Below are 16,580 nucleotides of genomic sequence, written 5' to 3' on the forward strand. Positions count from 1 at the left end.
CTGCGGTTCTGCAGGACCAGGCTCTTGCTTTCTGTCCTGCAGAGAGCGGAGGAGGCTCAGCGCTGGCTGCTCGATGGTCACACCAGCCTTGCAACTGCCTGCAGCTGGGAGCAGCCCTATCCCGGCGCCTGGAGCCACAGTGAAACGCCTTCTCTTGGTCACGAGTCTCAGAAGGGCAGTCCTGGGGGACAGCTGGGTGCTACAAGGGTATCCAGCAGCAAGGAGATCAGGAGGAGCCACTGGGCTGCTCTCTGAGCAGCAGACGGGACACAAATCCCTCAACACGCCCAGCACGCAGCATCGCTGGGGGCTGCAGAGCTTGGGGTGCCACAGCACACCTGAGCCAGCCAGGAACGGCCAGCAAGAGACTGGGAGCTGCTGGGAGAAAGGGACACCAACCCAGCTGCCAACCTGAGCGGCCACACGGCCAGCAGAAGAAGCTGGCCCTGGCAGATTCTGTGGGTGACTGACTGTACAGCAGCCTGTTGCAATGCGGCTGCTTGGGGCTGATCTCCAGCTGCACCTTCACCCCCTGGCAGCGCAGGCTCCGGGTTGTCCCTAATGTGGCAGATGAGCCCAGCTGCAGCGGGGTAGGCCCAAAAACTCCGCTCCTGGCCTTGTCCCCGCACAAACAGAGACACGAGAGCATCCAGTGAGCAGGAGGAACGGTTCCTGGGCACTTCTCCCCACCCAGCCCTACCTCCTTCTCCTTGGGCTTCAGCCTCATGCTGGGAGGGCCGAAGGGGAAGGTGACCCCAGGTGGATCGTGCTCAAAGGAGAAGCTCAGCTCAGCTTCCAGGGCGGTGACATTGAGGATGGAGAGCTGCTGGTGGTTGCCAGGATGGGTCAGGGCCTTGTACCTGCCACAAACAAGGGAAAGGCTGCAGAGGACACCGCTGCCTTCATACCTGGCTGAGGAAGGTACCACGGCCTGTCAGCTGGAGGCTGCGCTGGAAGCCACAGTCTAACAAGCAGCCCAACTTGTACCTTCTCCCTTCTCACCCTTCCTTCAGCCGTGGAACAGGTTTTGGAGCTAAAGGGGAAAAAAAAGCAAACAGAACCCCAAGGCCATTCCTCAGCCTGGCTAAAGATCTGCTGTAGGGTTTTTTGCTGGGTTGATTTCATTCCCTTGGGATCTCAAAACAGCAGCAACTCTCCAGAGCTCCCCCCAAGAATAGACCTAAAGTGCTAATGTTAAAAAATCCCACCCAACCAACGCTGGGAATGGAAATCCATCAGCAGCTCCAAAGGCAACTGCTTTAGGCAGACTTTATCCAACAGTGAGGAACAGGGACATGTAATCCCTGTTTTCATTCCTCTGCACCTTACCCCCGTGCCCATACTGGCAGGTGACATCAAAGTCCTATGAAGATAACAGATGAAGGGTTGGTTTACCAAGCCATCAGCAGAGTAACTGCTCCTTTAGTCTACCTGCAGAGCTCAAAGCACTTGGCAGAAGCACCACAGAGTTCAAGTCATAGGTGGTGAGGCTGAGATGTGGATGGGAGGCACGAGGTGCTCCAAGTCACCTCCAGGCTGGAAGCAGCACCTGGCTCCGGCCACCGAGGCCCCACCAGGCAGGGAGATCAGCTCCATCCCTCCCCAGCTCCTCCAAGTCTCCCGTGCCTGTCATCTGCTCAAGTTCACACACCCCTGGCCCTTCACCCCGAGTATCTCTCAGGTCTCTACCTGGGCTTGCCCTCAATTGTGCCTCGGGGACAGCACATCCCCAGGTGTGTCCCTGAAAGCACGAGGCCCTGCAGATCCCCTCCCAACATCTCACTGCTCACAGGGGCCATCAGGATGCTCACCCAGAGCCGGGAGCACGTACCGATCCCTCGACTTCCCACACAGCTGCACACCAAAGTGGAAGATGCCCGTGTTCATGACAAACTGCTTGGAGATGATGGCATCATCTGCCTTGCTCCTGCTGCAATGAGGAAACACTGCCCTGGGCAGAGAAAGCAGAGGAGGAGCTGTGAGCTGCTCCAAGCAGAACTCCTGCTCACAAAGCCACAGCCCTGCTCGGTCGTCACAGCAGCAGCCCCGGTTGCCAGCCCCAAGCCTGGGAAGAGGCGTCGGGCGCTCAAGCAGCACGAGCTGCCCCAGGCAGCAGGCTCTGAGCTCCGGTGGAGCGGCGTGGGGGGCTCCCACGGGACAGCCTTTCCGTGGGTCCTGGCTGACGGTGGGGTACAGGCAGGTGCCCCTGCACTGCAGCTGGTGCAAGCCCTTTGTCCCCTGGGTCTAAACATGCAGCGTCTCCTCGAATTGTCCTGGCAGCGCGGAGCTGAAGTGGACCCTGAGCTCCACCTCGCCGTGGGCAGGCACGATCCACCGGCCACTGCTCAGCCTGGCAGTGACAGCTTCAGACACTGCTCCCGGGCAAAGGAGACGAGGGGCAGGGCCATGGACTCGGCCTCCCAGGGAGGGAGCAGTGGCGGGTCTCTGCCAGGCTGGGGACGTGGGCCCCAGCGGGCACACGGGCCCTGGGCGGAGGGACGGCAGAGAGCCAGTGGGGGAGCCCCTGCTCGTAGGAGTCGTGTCTTTAATGATAAACCAGAAAGGAAAACTCCAGAGTAAGAAATGTCTCATAGAAAGTAGTCCTGTGTTCAGCCCCAGAGCTGAAAAGAGAACATGGGGCGTGTGTTGCTGCTCACATCACCCAGAACAGCCCTTGGCTTGTCTTTGCTGCAGATCAAATGCCAATTGTGGAAAGAAGAATTGCCAGTTTTATTACTGTAACAAATCAAACTGCACCGTTTATCAGAAGCTAAATATTTAAAGGCTATCACAAAACAGTAGTGACGGGGTGGTGGTGAAGTTCCCGAGGGCACAAGCTATGTAAGGCAGTGATAGAGATTTCCATATTGCTGCCTAGAGAACAAACACATGTCGTTCTGAAAATAGAGAGGGGGGGTCACTCAAGTCTCAGGATGTCCAGGGAGGGAGAGGGAGTGGGACAGGGGGCAGAGAGACAGAAAAGGCAGCAGGAGAGTGGAGTGACAGAGAAATGGGACGGATTAGGACAGAGGGAAGAGGGAAAGGAGAGAGAGAGGGAGAGACAGGGACAGAAGGCAGGGACAGAGAAGAGAAGGAAGGGAGACCATCCGGAGAGAGCGAGGAGCAGAGGGCTGTGGATCAGCAGAAGGAGGTGCAGGAGGGCAGAACATCGATGGGCTGAGAGAGTCAGAGGAAGAGCTAAAAGGGGGTGAGGAGCAGGATGGAGGCCCAGAGAGAAGTTCCAGCCAGCTGAGCAAGAGAGACGGGCAGGAAAGTGGGGACAGGCTGTGGGGGAGAGAGGGAAAATAAGGCCAGGAAGCACAACATGGTGATAGAAAAAGGCAAAGGACAGGGAGCAGGAGAGGAGAAAGAAGAAATAGCAACAGGACATAGGACAGACAGGGAGGGGTTAGAAAATACAGACAAGGAGTCCTACAGAGAAAGAGAAAGAAAAACCAGTGATGGGGTAAAGACAGAGAGGGAGGAGGTGAAAGATGAGGGCAGGGAGCCAGACTGAGTGATGGGGAGGGACCAAAGCTAGCAATTATGGACAAGTGCCCTCATTCCCTGAGCACTGCCCAGGAACTGCATTAGCAGGAGCCTCCAGAAGTGTGGTGCCTGCAGCAGGCCTGTCCTGGGCCCAGCCCTGCACCCTGAGAGTGCTGCCGACCAGCACCTTGTCCAGTGGCCAGCCCTGGGGAAGGGAAATCACCCAGCTGTTTCTTTGGGCTTTTTGTGATGGTTTTGCTTTCAAAAAGCAACTGTTTCAGCTGTAAATAGCACCTGCAAGGAAAAGGGAAGCAGGCTTCCAGGTGGGACACCTTTAATGCCTGAACCAGGTACCAGAGTTCAGAGATTTCATAGAATCGTAGAATAAAATCACAGAATGGTGGGGTTGGAAGGGGCCTTTAGAGATCATCCAGTCCAACCCCCTGCAGAAGCAGCTCCCACCTAGATCAGGTCACACAGGAACGCGTCCAGGTGGGTCTTGAAGCCCTCCAAGGAAGGAGCCTCCACACCCTCCCTGGGCAGCCTGGGCCAGGGCTCCCTCACCCTGACAGTGAAAGAGCTTTTTCATTTGTTTCAATGGAACTTGTTGTGTTATAGCTTCATCCCATCATCCCTTGTCCTGTTGCTAGCTACAACAGAGAAAAGGGATGTCCCAACAACCTGACGCCCATCCTTTAGATAATTGTAAATGTTAATAAGGTCTCCCCTCAGTCTCTTCTCCAGACTGAACAGCCCCAGGTCCTGCAGCCTTTCCTCATGAGGAAGATGCTCCAGTCCCCTGATCATCTTGGTGTCCCTGTACTGGCCTCTCTGCAGAAGTTCTCTGTTCCTCTTGAGCTGAGGAGCTCAGAACTGGACACAGGACTCCAGATGAGGCCTCAGCAGGAAAGAGCAGAGGGGGAGAAGAACCTCCCTTGACCTGCTGCTCACACTGTGCTGGATGCATCCCAGGCTGCCATTGGCTTCTTGCCCACGAGGGCACGTTGCTGGCTCGTGTTTAACTTTTTATCAGTCAGGACTCCCAGGTCTCTCCTGGAGCTGCTCTCCAGCAGGTCACCCCCAGCCTGTCCTGGTGCAGGGGGTTGTTCCTTCCCAGCTGCAGGACTCTACCCTTGTCCTTGTTGAACCTCAGGAGGTTCCTCTGTGCCCAACTCTCCAGCCGGTTGAGATCCCGCTGAATGGCAGCACAGCCTCTGGGGAATCAGCCAGTGCTCCCAGTTTGGTGCCAGCAGGGATCTTGCTGAGGGTCCCTCTGTCCCCTCATCCAGGTGGTTGATTAAGATTTTGAACCAGACTGGCCCCAGACCCCGTCCCTGTGGAACTCCACTGGCCAGAGGCCTCCAACCTGACTCTGTGCCGTTGATCAGCACCCTCTGGGCTCTGTCATTCAGCAGCTCTCCATCCACCTCACCCTCCACTCATCCAAGCCACACTGCCTGAGCTTTCTGATGAGCATGACATCTGCTGCTCTCCCCTCATCCAGCCAGCTGGTTATGCACTCATAGAAGGCATCAGGTTGGGCAAACAGGATTTCCCCTTGGTGAATCCACACTGACTCCCCTGACAACCATCTTTTCCTTCGTATGTTCAGTGATGACATTCAGGATGAGCTGTTCCATCACCTTTCCAGGGATGGAGGTGAGGCTGACAGGCCTGGAGTTTCCTGGGTCGTCCTTCCTGCCCTTTTTGCAGCCTGCAGTGACATTGGCCTTTCTCCAGTGCTCAGGCACCTCGCCTGTGCTCCATGAGTGTTCAAAAATGATGGAGAGAGGCTCAGCAATCACATCAGGGATATGAGCAGGGATATGAGTTTATGGGTATGAGTTCACAGGGCTTTCTGGCTGTTTCTTTCCTGTCAAAGCTGCTGTGAATTTGTGTTGGCATGGGGTAGGAGTTAATGTACCTGTCCCAGAACACACTTGCTTTTAGGCCTGCTGGGACGGGGGGATCCAACTGCAACCTGTCTCTGGCACCCACGTGTAATACCAGGGGGGTACAGACTGGCTGCAGCTGTCATCCTGTTGTGATGGTGGATAGTTGAAGCACACAAAACTGTCGTCCAGACTTCATCTTGTGAGGCTTAGGCAGCAGAGTGAACCTACAGGAGCACTTCCTATGGCAATGTTTTGTTCTCAGTAGGAGCTGAGCAGGCCAAGTGCATGGCATTGGAGATAGCTCCCACAGGAAAGCAGCTGCAAAGGTGGTACAGTGCTGGCTGATAGGCTACAGGGGGACTTATGTCCCCTGAAAACACTGCAGCTGGGGTGTGCTTCCCTGCTTTCTTGTAGCTCCCAGATGCAGTGGAAAACTTCCTGAGTGTGTTGGAGAGCATAGAAAACCTGTGATACGAAGAAGACCTGCAGTACCTTGGTGGTCAAAATAGGTTCTTACAGGTTTCTCAAGTCTTGTTTCTTATGCAGAGCAGGTAGATGAGCCCAGGCAGAGGGGAGGGGTGAGGGGAAGGTGGTCTTAAAGAGCTGGCTGCACATTTTCCTCATCATGCCATTGTGGTTTTATTTCTGTTTGTTCTGCTTTTGGTTGGTGGCAGATTAAATTCATTTTGTTTCCTTCCCCAAGTCGAGTAGGTGAGTCTGCTTTGCCCAGGACCACAGTCAGTGAGCGAGCCCTCCCTGTCCTCGGGGATTTCCATGAGGCCCTTGGTTGTGTTTTCTCTTCCCCATCCCAGCACGGGGAGTGGGGACGGTTGAGCGAGTGGCTGCGTGGTCTTTGTGTCCAGCTGAGCTTAAACCACTTAATCCCTGAGAAGCCTGTCCTTGGAGCTGCCCGCAAACACTCCCCCAGCCATGACCTCTGCCGTTCCTTTGCTGCCTGGGAGTTGTTTCTGGGCTGTGGAGGGCTCCGAGGTGCCGGCCCAGGGAGCTCCTTTGGGGCTGTGCTGGGGTGGGGCCGGTGTGAGGGGGAAACGGGGCCCCACAGACGTGGCAACACGTCACAAAGGTGTCACAGAGCGCTTGGGTCTCTGACAGGATATAAGCCCTGGTGGTGTCACAGCCACCCCACAGTGCCCGGAGGAGGCAGCGGGACGGGACGGGGCAGAGTGTGGCTGCCAGGAGCCCTGTGCAGACGCCTCGTTCCCCGCTGACCCGCGCCCGCGGTGCTTTGACCAGTGTCTCCCAGCCCTCGAGGCCAGGCCTCTGCATGATGGAGGAGAGACCCCCCAGCGTGCCCAGGCTGGCCTGGCAGGGAGAGGAGGAAAAGAAGGTGGAAGCATCTGGGGCCGCTGCAGCAGGGCAGCCCAAAGAGCCGCTGAAAGTGGGTGAGTGGCTGCAGATGCCTGGACCCTGTCCCATCCTCTGTGAGCATCCTCAGGGAAAGAGGGGATGGGGCTGTCCCCCACGACCCTGGGCACCCCCAGCCCCAAAGTACTGCCAGGGAGACGTGCGTCAGCATCCCCAGAAGCCCCTGTGATGGGCCTGACTCTGCCCAGGGAGCACAGGGCTCGGCTGTGTTCCCCTCAGCTCTGCCTGAGCTCACTCTTTGCTCCATCCAGATCGGGACCTGTCACAAGAGGAGCTGCCCAGTGATGTGTCTACTAAGCAGCGGGTGGATGAGAGCCTTCCAGGGCTGACCCCTGAGAACTTACATGATATGGTGGTGACCCTCCTGCACCGTGCCCCATCGTGTGACAGGTAACGTGACGGCCTGCCCTGAGCTCCAGCAGATGTAGAGCCCAGCCCATGGAGCTGCCAGGCAGATGTAGGTTTTCAAGACCTTCCTGCCCCAGCATTTTCCAGTGCTGGCCTGTCAGCCCCAGAGCCCACTGCCCTGCTCCCTCCCTGCCCCTCAAGGCCCCGTCACTTGGTAGTCTGTTGCCCACGGAGACGGGCTGGCCAGGTGCTACTGGCAAGGGGCAGTGGGCAGAGGCAGGGCTGGTGGTCAGCCCCAGCCCCTGTGGTAGCCCAGGTCACGGTAGTATGGCTAAGACCCTGCTGACACTGTTCTCTGGGCCTGCAGAGAAGCTGCAACCATGTGGATGCGGATGGGCTCCACCAGCGGGACAGCAGATCAGGTGTTTCGGGAGCTGATCCATGTGCTGGAGGACTGGCCCCTGCACCACACATCCACCTCCGACGGGGCCAGCATCAGCATCTGTCCCCTGGCTGTGAGTATCTGGCCTGTGCCTCTGCTTGTCCCCAGGCTCGGGGCCCCAACAGGGACAGAGCACTGAGCTCTGTCTTGGGGTGTTTCTTTTCTGCAGGCAACCAGGGCATTGCAGGAGATTCTAAAGATGCCTGAGCGCTCACCAAGCCTGCACCTGTATTTCCCCCACCTCTTCCTGGTTCTGCTTTTCCAAATTTTCTTCAGCACGGAGGAGCTGCCTGAGGAGGTCGATGCCTTCTGGCAGGAATGCCAGGGGGAAGACGACCATCCCACCACCCCCAGCAGGTGCCCCATGCCAGTCCTGCCATCCCTGCCACAGCCCGGGAGCTGGGGTCAGGGCTCCCAGTGTGACCCGGGCTTTGCTCTGCACACAGGTTTGCATTGCAGACCCTGAAAAAACTGCTGTACTACATGGGCCGTATGGATGAGATACTTGAATTTGAGCGCAAGCATGGCTGGGATGCACTGCTCTGCTCTGAGACCCAGCACCATGCGATGGGGCTGCTGGTCAGGTGAGAGTCTGCTTCTCCCTGCTCCCTCCACCATTTGTCCCCTGCACTCAAGTCACTCCCACAGCCCTCTTGGTGGTGGGTGAGAGGGGCTTGTCACCAAGGGCTGGCCCCACAGAATGGAGAAGCCTGGCAGAGGTGGGTGCCCAGGAGCAGACACTCCCCAAAGCACCAGCGTCCCCTCCCGTGGGGCCTGGGCTGACAGCACAGGACCAGGGGCGGTCTGTACTGGGGCTGGGCAGGATGCCCCGAGAGCCAGAGACAGAGGCTGGGGGATGACTGCCCCGTGGGCAGGAAAGAGATGTCCTCAGAAGGGAAGGCTGTGGGGCAGGAAAGGTGTTTTTTGCTGGTCTTGGGCACTGCCTTTCTCCTGAGGAGAAGACCAGTCCTCAGCTAGTCAGTGCTGGGCTTTGTCCCGCTCTGGCCCAACGATGCCTCCTTCCCCCTCCTTCCCTCTGCCAGAGAGATGCACAATGCCTTGAGGGGCTCACTTTATGAAATCACTTGCTGCCTGGTGGAGCTGCTGAGCAGGGAGGAGCCGCACTGGGAGCTCCCCGCCATGGTGTTCCTGGCTGAGGTGAGCCTGACCTGGGATCAGATGGGGGGTGCCCAGGCGGTGGGGGCCGGGGCAGAGGGTCACTGCTCGCTGTGTTTCAGCTCCTGGCCTGCCCTGACATGAGAGCATCAGATGAACGAATCCTGCAGCTGGCACCAAGGTACCTGGTGAGCGAGAGCAGCATGATGCGGTGCCTGATGCTCAGAGTCCTCATCGCCCTCTGCCACGAAGCCTCGATGGTGAGCAGGGGGCAGCCGGCTGGAGGCGTGCTGGGGGTGTGGGGCTGGGTGAGGGGTGCTGGGGGACACGGCTGGGGCTTGGCTGGGATTTGGGAGCTCTGGCAGCTGCTGCCAGCCCTCCTGCCTTGCCACTGGGCTCCCCAAGTCCTTCAGGGTAGATCTTTGGCTTCTGGGTCCCGAGGCAGCAGCGTGGGGTTGAACCGCCAGAGAGGTTTGGGCAGTGCCGACTTTTGTGGCTTCACCACAAGCATCGTGTTCCACGCAGGCCAGAAAGATATGGAACCTGCATAGAAGGCTCATGGAGCTCATGGAGGATGCAGACAAGGAGGTGGCCGAGATGACCCTCTCCTTGTTCAGAAAGATGCTCCAGGCTGCCAACAGCCCAGTTTGCAGCACCATCGCTCTGGAGGTGGCTGAGAGGCTCCGGCCACTCTTTGACCATGTAAGACTTTGTGCCCCCCACCACAGGCACTGGCTGCTGCCAGGAATCTTTGTGCTGTGTGGATTTTCAGGCCCATGCTAAGGTGGGCCTGCAGCAGCCAGTGCTGAGGTCTTGCCCTCTTCCTTCCCACCAGGACAACAGCCACATACAGGTGCTTTCCCTTCAGCTCTTCCAACAAGTGATGGAGAGTGTCAACAAAGAGGGAAGAAAGCAGCTGAAGGCACAAGTGCAGCAGAGCCTGGTCCCACTGCTCTGCATCCTGCACAGTGAGAACCAGGAGGTGGCAGAGGTGAGGATCTCTGCTGTGTCCCTGCAGGAGGTGGCCAGGCTGTCTCCTGCCCCAGTGCTGGGCAGATGGCAGTTCTCCAGCCTGCTGCTGGCCTTGGCTACAGGCAGCAGATGGGGATTCCCTCTGTCCCACGGCCCCGGCAGCACCAGGGGCCTGAGGCGGGGTTGCCCCGCTCCTGTGCCTAGGCTCCAGACCCACTGGCAGACGCATTCCCTGGCTGCTGTGTCTTCCCAGCTGCAGCCAGCAACGGCCCTGAGGCTTGCCCAGGCCAGGGGACGCAGGTCCTGTGCCTGGGTAGCAGTGCCATCTCCCTTCTCTGTGTCTCTGCAGGCCTCTCAGGAAACCCTGCTGAGAGCTGCCAGGTTCCTGAGGAAGAGGAAGGTCAGCCAGCTGCTGGAGAGGAGGCAGACATGGGCAGTCGGCGAGTGCCTGGTAAGCATGGCCCCAAGCCCCAACGTGGCCAAGCTGTGCCCCTGCGCGCTGCTGCAGCCCACACACACTCCCTTCCCTTGGGCGTGTGGCCCTGTGGCACTTCTCCAGGCTGCTCTCCCTCCCCGGGGCCAGGGGTGCCAATGGAGCCCCAGCCCAGCTCCCAGCTGGGCTCTGGCAGCAGCGTGGCACCGCAGCTCCCTTGGCAGCTCCCAGACCTCTGCTCCCACCAAGCCCCAGCACCCGCGGCTGCTGGCTGGGCCTCGGGGCTGTGCGGGCAGGGAAGACCAGTGCTGGGCACAGGGATCGCTCAGCCAGAGGGAGAGCTGGCACAAACCCTTTGCTCTGTCTCCTCACCCTCTGCAGCTCTCCGAGAGCAGCAGCTCCAAAGCCAGTGCGTACATGCAGCAGGCGCTGTGGTGCCTGCAGAGCCGCAAGTCGTCCGTGCAAGAGGCGGCCGTCAGGTTCATGGGTGAGACACGGCCCCTGTCCCTCCCTGCCCCGGCACAGCTCAGCCCCAGCCCTGGCTGTGCTGCTGCAGGCGCCCTGCGCCCTCTCCCAGCCCTGCCCTGGGCCTCGCACTCGCTGGCAGGGGAAGACCCTGGGCTCAGCCCTGACAAGGGGAGGGGGTTGTTGGCTGGGCTGGAGGGGCTGCTGTGGAGCAGCTCTGACCGACTGTGTATTCCCAGGACACGCCGGGCGGCACCTGAGGCATCAGGAGGAGGATCTGCAGCTCATCCATGAGGGTGAGTGAGGGCAGTGGGGTGTCAGCAGGGACTGGTGGGGAGGAGGAAAGGCCCTGGGCCAGGAGCTGCAAGCGGGAGAGCTCTGCCCTTGTGCAGACAAGGGCTGGTGTGGGCAGAGCAAAGAGAGATGTCAGGGGCAGGGAGGGTATTCATGGGCAGCACCTTCTGGCTGATCCCATTGGCCCCTGCTCCCTCCAGGCCATGGGAAAGGCTGGGGCCAGGCAGGAGGGGTTCCTGGGCATGGGAATCCCTCCAGGCCATGGGAAAGGCTGGCGCCAGGCAGGAGGGGTTCCTGGGGTGCCTGCAGGCCCAGGCTGTGAGCTCAGCTCTGTTCCTCTCTGTTTCAGCCTTTCAAAGCATGCCAAATGACATCAGCTCTTCAGTTGCAAACCTGACAGCTCAAACCCAGTTCATCCTAGCAGCTGTAGGTGGAACAGCTTCCTCCAGACCCAGTCTGCTGGACTGGCTTCGCAAGGCCTGGAGGAGACGGACTTCTTTCTGGGTCCGTGGCTGACATGGCAGCTGGAGCCCTGTGCAGTGCTGATCCTGGGACCTCTGTGTGAAAGCCGAGTGGCTCCTGGCCTCTCAACTGCTCCCATCACCCCTTATCCCATTGCTAGATACCATAGAAAAAAGTGCTGCCCCAACCTCCTGACACCCACCATTCAGATATTTGTAACTATTAATGAGATTCCCATGCTATGTTAAAGACAATAAAGCTCTGTCATCAAAAATTCACCAGGACTCCCCATTTCTGGTCTGTCATGTTTAAAACAGTAACTCAAGATGTCACAGAATCCCAAGGGCTGGAAGGGGCCTCAAAAGCTCATCCAGTGCAACCCCCCTGCCAGAGCAGGGCCACCTAGTGTAGGTCACCCAGGAACTCGCCCAGCTGGGTTTGGAATGTCGCCAGAGAAGGAGACTCCACAGCCCCTCTGGGCAGCCCCTTCCAGGGCTCCCTCACCTCAACAGGGAAGAAATTCTTCCTTATGTTTCTTTGGAACCTCTTCTGTTCCAGCTCCTACCCGTTGCCCTTTACAGATTTGTAAACATTAGTAAGATCACCCCTGAGTCTCCTCCAAGCTCAGGAGCCTCAGGCATCAGCTTTTAGTGTCTGATGGGCAAGATCAAAGTTTTTGAGGGCTGTTGCCTCATCCTTGTGGGGTTTTTCCTCGGCATCGTGATGCTGAGAAAACCCAGTGCAGAAAAGAGAGGGCTCTGCCTGTCCCTCTGGGCTCAGGGGATGGGATCTCAGGTATGGTGTGGAACCCGCTCTACCAAGGAGGCTGAGAGCCACCATGAAACATACAGGCAGACCATTTGCTTTCACCCTCCTGTGCAAGGCCGTTGTGACCATGGAGGGGCTGAGAGCACCCGTGTTCCAGGGCTGGGTGTCCAGCCAGGGCTGGGCTGGGGAGATGGCCCCTACCTGCAGGGCAGAGGGAGGGGAGCCAGGCCGTGCTGCAGGGGCACAAGGAGGCGAAATGGGATTTTATAACTCACTACAAATACGTTTCCATTTAAAGGCTACGTGGCACATGTATCACTGCAGTTCTGTGGCATCACTGCTAAGGCCCCAAAACCGCACAACATATCAGCAACAACAACAAACTCAAGGGAGCACCGACAATACAGATACCAACATCACCATAAAAACAGGAAACGTGTGAAAGAGCTTCTCATGCACGCTGCTGCAACTATAGCTTCTGCTTAATCCTACCTAATGGCTACTGCTATGGACCTACAGCAAGGGGCAGAGCCCAGTCCTGTAATTCCAGCAGTGTCCTTCTCCTCAAACCAGTTTTCCCTTCAGGGTCTGCAGGAGCTCCTGAAGACAACTAAAGGAATCTATCAGCTTGTTGATTGGGAATTGGCAGGGCCCTAACTCATCTGCTGGTTTTGATGCTGGAATTAGTGCTGGGTTTGGCCACTGATAGGGCCCTGATTTGGTGGGAAAACGTCTCCTTGCCTGGGTGAGTGCAGCAGCCCTTCTGTTCTGGTTTAGCAAGGAGCAGCTTTTGGCTTAGTAACAGGGGGAGCGGGTTGCAGTGAAGACCCGAGAAAGAGTTTGCGGACTCTCCCCCGGCTCCTGGGTTCACACCCAGCTCCAGCCCGGCTGGGCCAATCTGGCGCCTCTGCCAGCACTATTTAGGGGACGGGAATTTGGAATGCGAGGCAGGAGGTGTAAGAGTGACACGAGATGGAGGCGACCACGCGGACCCTTCAGCCAGAGAAGGAGGAAGGAAGGAGAAGCAACAGACCAGAGACCCCTCTGCAAGCCGTGGCGAGAATGCAGCTGTGCCCCTGCAGCCCATGGAGATCCATGGCAGGACCGAGAGTTCCCAGCAGCTCCGTGTGAGTGAGCCCGGACGGGAGAGGGACTGTGTGGGGAGGGGCCATGGTCCAGGCCGTGCTGGAGAGCCTGCACGCTGCAGAGCAGCCCCACACGAGAGGCAGAGATGAGCTGCAGCCTTTGGAGTCAGTGGGCATCGGAGCAGCCCGTGCAGGGCTGCCATGCGTGTGAGTTACCCCACGGACTCGCAGGGAGGACTGGTGTGGAGTTCACCCGTCCTGAGGAGGGACAAACGGCAGAAGCTATCGGGAACAGACTAACTGAGACCTCCACTGCCTGCTCCCCCGAACCGTTCAGGGGGGGACAAGGTAAAAACCCCGGGATCAGGGCTCTGAGCCCGGGAAGAGGGGAGGGGTGGCAAGAAGGTGTTCTTCAAAAGGCTGGTTGGACTCTTCATTGATGTATTGCTCTGTGTTGTTTCATTTTGGTTATGTTTTGGGGTTTTGGGGGTATGTTTTAGTTGACATTGCATTAAATTGTTTCTGTTTCCTTCCCCAAACCGAGTGGCCTGGTCTGCTTTGTCCTGAACCTTAAGCGGCAATTAAGCTCTCCCTGCCCTTGAGCAATCCTCAGCCACTTGGGTACTCGGGGCTAATCGTGGTCTTTGTTCCCTGATGGGCCTAAACCAGGACACCTTCTTTCTGAGCCCCTTTGTGCCGGGAACTAGCTGTAGAAGTGCTGGGTGGAGGTGTAGACCCCGGGCCTGTGCCCTCTGCCACAGCCTGCCCCCCAGCTGGTCACGCCCACGAGCCAGAAGAAGTTGGCGCCCGCAGCTCTGCAGACCAGTGGGCCCCCGCTGTCACCCTGCAGCACAGGACAGAGGCTCAGGGGGGTGTTGGGAAGCCCCAGCAGCCCCAGGTGGGACAGGGCTGCGGCTGCTGCCGCGGCTGACTCGCAGCTGCTCCTACCTGGCAGGCGTCGATGTCGCCCTGCTGTGGCCGGACCCATTGTAATACTCTCGGTGCTGTCTGGGCAGAGCCCTTCCCTGGCCTATGCACCTTGCCAAAGGGGCACCAGATCCATCTTTACCTTCAATCAGCCTTTGTGCCATGGCTCAGAATCACAGAATCCCAGAATGGTGGGGGTGGGAAAGGCCCTCAAGAGTTCATCCAGTCCAAGTCCCTGCTAAATCTGATTCCCCTTCAACAGGGGGCACAGAAACGTGTCCAGGTGGTGACAAAAAATTATCAACAGCAGTTAGTGTAGGAATAAATGTTTTAATCAATTGAGTAAGAGTTTTCTCTGACTTTCAGGGGAACAGGAGGCAATGTTGAGTGCTTTTTGAAAATCTTATTCCTTTTGAGCCAACATTTGTCCTTCAAGAATGAGTACATAGCTGTATTCACCTTCTATCTCTAAATTAGTCTTCCCTGAAATGTAGCTCCAGTTATAGTGACGATTTCCTATAAATTTGGACCAGAATTTTCATTTATAAGGAAAAGTATTGAGATGTAAGTGGTACTTAAGCTTCCTCTGAAGAAGCATTTCACAGATTGATATGACAAACAAGTTGTACGAATTCTTTCTACTTCCCTTGGCTTAGAATAATGCTACTGTACTGATTTCAGGATAATTCATGGTCAACACATGCTTTTTGTTGTATCAGGTTGAACCCTCGGTTCAGAGTTCGTCTCTGGTTTCCATATACCTTCAACTCCAAAAGGAGCTTTACAAGGCAGTTGATTTGACTGTACTGGAAGGAAGTCAATCATTCAAGATCATTAACTCTCTGAGTCAGAGACTTCTATACCACAGAACAGTTACAAGTGCTCTGCAGATTAGAAGTATAACATTATTGTTAACAGGAGTGGTGCATTAAATCCACTGCATTCACTGGTTGCACTAATAAAATGCATTCCTTGGAGTTTTAAATCCTCAGTTTAGAAATTCAATCAATTTCCAGGGAATCCAATTCTGAAATACAAGAACTTTGCTCATCTGCTGTCACTTTCTAAAGCTTCAGCATCTCAGACTGTGGTAGAATGAATACTTTATACAAACATGCCATGAAAATCTTGGCTTAAGATTTGTGTTTGTAATTTCTAAAGCAGGAGTGTAGCCTTGTTTAAAGACATGGTGCAAAATAAAAGTTCCAAAGCCATGCATTGCCCATGAGCACCCTGACTGCCATCACAGCATTCTATTTCTCTCTGAAAGGCTGGCAGTACTCCATCCTCCATTCATTTTATGTATAGATCCTTTTCCTGAAATTTTACTCTTCTAAATGCATGTTTTCATCACTGATATTTTACATCAATGAATTTCTTTTCATTTTTGTATAATGACTTGTTGCAACATGTTGCTTATACATCTTCACAGAACACACAAAGCACAGTGTATTTACTCATTGAAAAATACCCACGGACTTCTAAATCTTGCTGACCCAAGGACGGAGCAGTTCAAGCCCACCACATTTTAGATAATTTCATAAGAATCAACTCTGCTCTGTAATTTTGTAAGGGACGAAAGTTCTAAGTTCTATGTTATGAAGCAGAATAGTTTTCACAGATAAAGAATTCTAATGGCTAGAACCTTGAGAAAACATTTAGTTAGATTCAGAATAGAAAGAATGAAAGGTAAATTTATTTTAACATACTAGGAGTAAAATATTTTAGACATTTAAATAAAACAGTGTTCTGTTAAACAGCTTCGAAGCTTTTCTATCTAATTTATAAAAAACCCTCAAGCAATAGTTTTAGTTTTAACCTGAGGAGTTGGAATGACGGACAAAAATCTCGAGTGCTTTATTAGCTGCTGCCATTCTTGGAATAAATGTAATATTTCACCAGTTTCTACTGGTTAACTTGGGGAAGGTGACAGGTTACAAACGACGTTACAGGTGATGAACGACCCAAGTGGGTCCCAGCTAAATGGGTAAAACCATGAATCGATCCACTACAACCGGATCCTGAAGCACTTCAACATCTTCACTTTGGAGCCCTACAAAGACAGACATTCCGAATTGTAAAGACACTGGTTCCGTGGTTGAAGTGAATCAGCCCAGAAGCAGAGAAGGCTCTCCCTGATGTGAATGCCTTTGTAGCAACAGTTAGCAACATTGGACATTTTACAGCAGAAAAACAGCATCAATTACAGACTATTTGTCCTCATCACAACAGACCATGCCAACTGTGGATAAAAGTCTGGTGTAATAAATGTAAGAATAGTTGGTGGAGAGCAGTCAGTCATACCGATCGAGAAAAACATTGGTTGTGTGAACGTTGTGAACAAGCTTCTATGTGTTTTGATCCCGAAGCACTTTTGGAGCAGTTCATTAATCTTGGCCAAAGATCAAATACTGTGCAAGGTCAAGTATCAAGAATTTTGAGATGACAACGGCTTTGGGAAAATTATTTGTGTATAGAAGATTTAGGATCTAGTTGAG

This window comes from Colius striatus, chromosome 14 (genome assembly GCF_028858725.1).
Source record: "Colius striatus isolate bColStr4 chromosome 14, bColStr4.1.hap1, whole genome shotgun sequence".
Classification (NCBI taxonomy): domain Eukaryota; kingdom Metazoa; phylum Chordata; class Aves; order Coliiformes; family Coliidae; genus Colius; species Colius striatus.